Below are 5,843 nucleotides of genomic sequence, written 5' to 3'. Positions count from 1 at the left end.
GAACAACTCATTTCTTTTTTTTGTATTTTCTGTAGAGATGGGGTTTTGCTATGTTGCCCAGGCTGGTGTTGAACTCCTGGGCTCAGGCGATCGCCTGCCTCGGACTCCCAAAGTGCTGGGATTACAGGCATGAGCCACCGTGCCTGACCAAGCCACCATGGCCAGCCCACATGGCCTTCTTACAAAAACACCCGTCAATGGATTTAGGGGCCACCCTAATTCAATATGACTCCATCTTAATTTAACTAATGATTTCTGCAAAGAACCCATTTCCAAAGCAGGTCACATGCTGAAATTCCAGATGAACATTTTGGGGGAATGTGATTCAGCCCGGTACTGAAGATAACTAGCTAATGCTCACCAGATTAAATTAGGATGACAAAATCCATTCTGTTCCAAATTTTTCTTATTTTGGAATAATTTTAAACTTATTAAAATATTGCAAAAATAGTATGGAGTTCCCTTAATATCCTTCACTTAGCTTTCCCTAATGTTACCGTCTTGCATAACCACAATACAATGATCATAACCAAGAAATTGACATTGACACACTACTACTAACTAACCTACAGACTTCGTTCAGATTTCACTGGTTTTTCTATTAATAGCTTTTTTTTTTTTGGCTCCAGGATGCAGCCCAGGATTCACACTGCATTTAGTTGACTGGCCTCCTTAGTCTCCCACAGGCTGGGACAGCTCCTCAGCCCTTCTCTGCCTCTCATGACCTTGACACTTTGGAAGAGTATTTGTGACTTATTTTGTAGGATAGTCCTGTATTTGGGTTGTCTGTTGCTTTTTCATGATTAGACTGAGATTATGCGTTTTAGTTATGAGCACCCGCAGAGGTAATGTGTCTTTCTCAGGGGCTGCGTGGTGTCCATGTGTCTGGTGATGTTAACCTGGATCGCTTGGTTAAGGTGGCGTCTTCTGGGTTTCTCCACTGTCAATGGACTCAACTGACTATTCTCTTTGCAATTAATAAGCATCTGGAGATACTTTGGGTGGAGATACTTTGAGGCTATCCAGTTTATTAGCTGAAATTCTTCTGTCCTGAAAAAGTTATCCTTTCTTCCCCATCCATGCTGTTTTCATAACGTTTCTCCCACTTAATACTAACTCTCAGATCCTAGATTTGCCGAGTTGTCCACTGTCTGACTATATCCTGATTATTACTTAATCATTTTTCAGTTGCTAGGTAATATTTATCAATTTCCCCTCAGTTACAAACAGTGTTGCAATGAGTGTACTTATATTTATTGCTACTTGCTTTTGAGAGTCATTTTGAAGGCTGCAGTCCCCCAAATAGAAAGTCTGAGGCAAGAGGTACGAGCATTTTTAGTTTTTCATAGAGATTGCCAAACTGCCCTTCTATGAGACTGCACTAGGTAACACCACCACCTCTGGTGTATGGACCTCATTTGTCCACCCACTCATTCATTCATATGGCTTGCCTTTGGTCAGGTTGTGCAAGGGCAGACTCAGGGGAAGCAAAACCTCCTGAAACTCTCCAGCCCCTTTACAAGTTCAGCACCCTCCTTCTCATTTATTTTATTCCCTGCCTCATTTTCTTCTTCTTTTTTTTTGAGATGGAGTCTCACTCTGTTGCCCAGGCTGGAGTGCAGTGGCACGATCTCAGCTCACTACGACCTCCGCCTCCTGGGTTCAAGCAATTCTCCTGCCTCAGCCTCCTGAGTAGCTGGGACTACAGGCGTGCTTCACCATGCCCGGTTAATTTTTCCATTTTTCAGTGGCGATGGGTTTTTGCCATATTAGCCAGGCTGGTCTTGAACTCCTGACCTCAAGTGATCCACCTGCCTTGGCTTCCCAAAGTGCTGGGATTACAGGCGTGAGCCACTGTGCCTGGCCCCTGCCTCATCTTCTTTAGCACAAATAAATTCCACGTGTACAATACTTTAGAACAGTGTATTTTTTCAAGACATAATTCACATAAAATTCACTCTTTTACAGTGTCCTATTCAGTGATTTTTGATATATTTACATTGTTGTGTAACTATCACCATTATTTACTATCAGAACATTTTGATTGTCCCCAAAAGAACCCCCACGCCCATTAGTAATCACTGCCCATTACCCACTGCCTCCAGCCCAGGCAACCAGTAATCTGTTTTCTGCCTCTATGGATTTGCCTATTCTGGGCATTTCACATAAATGGGATCCTGTGATATGTGGCATTTTGTAACTGGATTCTTTGGTTTAGGATAATGTTTTCAAGGTTCATCTATGTTGTAGTGTGTATCAGCACTTCCTTCCCTTTAATGGCTGAATAATATTGCACTGTATGTGTCTTTTAGTTTGTTCCTGCATTAGTATAAATAAATGAATATGTGAGGCTGGGCAATTTAAAAAGAAGAGAGGTTCGTTTGGCCCACAGTTCTGCAGGCTGTACTAGTATGGCACCATCATCTGCTCAGCGTCTGGGGAGGCCTCAGGGAGCTTTCAGTCATGACCAAAGGCAAAGGGGGAGCTGCTGTGTCTCATGGCCAGAGCTGGATGGAGAGAGAAGCAGGAGGTGGCAGGCTCTTTAAACAACCAGGTCTCACGTGAACTACCAAAGAGAAAACTCACTTATTACCATGGGAATGGCACTGGGCCATTTACGAGGGACTCGCCCCCATGATCCAAACACCTCCCACCAGATTTCGCCTCCAACATTATATATGTATTTTTGAGATGAAGTCTTGCTCTTGTCACCCAGGCTGGAGTGCAGTGGTGTGATCTTGGATCACTGCAATCTCTGCCTCCCAGTTACAAGTGATTCTCCTGCCTTACCCTCCTGAGTAGCTGGGACTACAGGCACCTGCCACCACGCCTGGCTAATTTTTGTATTTTTAGTAGAGATCAGGTTTCACCATGTTGGCTAGGCTGATCTCGAACTCCTGACCTCAGGTAATTGGCCCACTTCGGCCTCCCAAAGTGCTGGGATTACAGGCGTGAGCCACCACGCCCGGCCCACCTCCAACATTGGTGGCCACATTTCAACATGAGATTTGGAGGGGACAGACATCCAAACCATATCATATGCTAGACCACAGTTTGTTTATCCATATATCAGTTGGTGGACTTTGAGTTGTTTACGTCTTTTGGCTATTACGAGTAAGGCTGCTGAACATTGGTGTATGAACGTCTGTATGAAGGTATTTTTTAATTTATCATGAACACATACCTAGGAGTTGGGTGACTGGGCCGTATGGTAACTTTATGTTTCACTTTTGGAAGAATTGTCAAAATGGCTGTACCACTTTACATTCCCACCAGCGATGTATAAGGATTTTGTCAAAATCCTCTGAAACACTTGTTTCTGTTTGTCTTTTTGATTACAGACAGTCCCCGACTTACAGTGATTTGACTTAACAACTTTGCGATGGTGCAAAAGCAATAGCCATGCAGTGGAAACATACTTCCAGAACCCGTGCAATCATTTCGTTTTTCACTTTCAGTATACTAGTCAATAAATTACATGGGCTATTCAACACTTATTAGAAAATAGGCTTTGCATGAGATGATTTCGCCCAACTGTAGGTTAATGTAAGTGTTCTGAGCACATTTAAGGTAGACTAGGCTGAGCTATGATGTTTGGTGGGTTAGGTGTATTAAACTCATTTTTGATTTATTGAATTATTTTAAAATGTATTAAGTGCATTTTCCACTTATGATGGGTTTATTGGGATGTAACTCTATCGTAAGTCGAGGAGCATCTTTTCTTTTTTTTTAGAGCCAGGGTCCAGCTATTGCCCAGACTGGAGTGCAGTGGTGCAATCATAGCTTGCTGTAAACTCAGACCGCTGAGCTCAAGTGATCCTCCTACCTCAGCCTCCTGAGTAGCTGGGACTACAGGTGTGCACCACAATGCCTGGCTAATTTTTATTTTTATTTTTTTTTGTAGAAATGAGGTCTCGATACATTGCCCAGGGTGGTCTCAAACTCCTGGCCTCAAGTGATCCTCCTGCCACGGCCTTCCAAAGTGTTGGTATTACAGGCATGAGCCACTTTGCTCAGAGGAGCTGAGGAGCATCTGTATAGCTAGACTAGTGGGTGTGAAGTGATATCTCATAGTGGTTTTGATTTGCATTTCCCTGGTGACTAATGATGTTGAACATCTCTTCCTGTGCTTGCTGGCCATTTGAATATCTTTTCTGCAGAAATGTGTGTTTGAGTCTTTTACCCATTTTTAAAATTGAGGTTTAAAAAAAAAATTTTTTTTTAGATGGAGTCTCGCTCTGTTGCCCAGCCTGGAGTGCAGCAGCGTGATCTGGGCTCACTGCAACCTCTGCCTCCTGGATTCAAGCAATTCTCCTGCCTCAGCCTCCTGAGTAACTGCTGAGATTACTGGCACACACCACCACACCCAGCTAATTTTTGTATTTTTAGTAGAGATGGGGTTTTACCATATTGGTCAGGCTGGTCTCGGACTCCTGACCTCAGGTGATCCACCCTCCTTGGCCACCCCAAATGCTGGGATTACAGGCATGAGCCACCACGCCCAGCCTAAAATAGAGTTTTAAAACTGTAGAATTGAAAGAATTTTTTCTATATTCTAGATACTAGGCCTTGGTCAGATATATGATTTGCAAATATTTTCTCCCATTTTGTGGACTGCCCTTTCGCTTTTGTGATGTTTGCCTTGAGAATACTTGCCAGTGGCACTTGTGGCTGCAGGTTTACCCCGAGATAACTTTGCCATCAACAATCTTGCATTTTTTTTTTTTTGAGATGGAGTCTTGCTCTGTGGCCCAAGCTGGAGTGCAGTGGCGCCATCTCGGCTCACTGCAAGCTCCATCTCTCGGGTTCACACCATTCTCCTGCCTCAGCCTCCTGAGTAGCCGGGACTACAGGCGCCTGCCACCACGCCTAGCTAATATTTTTTGTATTTTTAGTAGAGACGGGGTTTCACTGTATTAGCCAGGATGGTCTCAATCTCCTGACCTCGCGATCCGCCTGCCTCAGCCTCCCAAAGTCCTGGGATTACAGGCGTGAGCCACCGCGCCCGGCCACGATCTTGCTTTTATTATTATTTTTGCATTGCTCTAGTATAATTGACATTGGACACAAAAGACATCATTCTATTTATAGGAGGCTGGTTTTAGCGGTGGTATTTCCATTTATGAATTATAGTCATTCTCAGTCACTGAAAATGTCAAACCCTAGAAAACGTAGCTTTCTTATATATGATGTTAACATCATTCTCAGACATTGACTGAAGATTCATTTGATGAATCCGATTTTTCTGATATGGACAATTCTGATGATTCAGATTATTCTGATGTTAGTTCTGTTTAGAAATAACTCCAAGAACAGTTTTTACACTTTGTTTTCACATTGAAAATCCGTCAGGTTTGCTTCAGCGTCAAAGAGCATGTTTATGTAAATTTAAGTGAGCACTGGTTTATGTAAATTTAAGTGAGCATTGGCAGTGAGCTGAGCTTTTGTTCTAAACAGGAAAATGGTTAATAATGTTCTTTGATGCACAAAAGTTTTAAATTTTGGTGAAGTCCAATTGATTATTTTTTTCTTTTGTTGCTTTTGCTTGGGTGTAATTTCTAAGAAATCATTGTCTGATCTGAGGTCAGAAAGATTTACACCTATGTTTAGAGCGGTGTACTTTTTTTTTTTTTGAGACAGGGTCTCGCTCCGTCACCGAGACTGGAGTGCAGTGGTGCAATCTCAGCTCACTGCCACCTCTGCCTCCTGAGTTCAAGTGATTCTCATGCCTCAACCTCCTGAGTAGCTGGGACCACAGTTGAGCATCACCATGCCTGGCTACCTTTTTTCCTTTCCTTTTTCTTTTTTTAAGACAGAGATTTGCTCTTGTTGCCCAGGCTGGA

Source organism: Mandrillus leucophaeus, unplaced genomic scaffold (assembly GCF_000951045.1).
Source record: "Mandrillus leucophaeus isolate KB7577 unplaced genomic scaffold, Mleu.le_1.0 Scaffold66, whole genome shotgun sequence".
NCBI lineage: Eukaryota > Metazoa > Chordata > Mammalia > Primates > Cercopithecidae > Mandrillus > Mandrillus leucophaeus.
The sequence above is the reverse complement of the archived record's forward strand: the minus strand, read 5'-3'. Positions refer to the sequence as shown.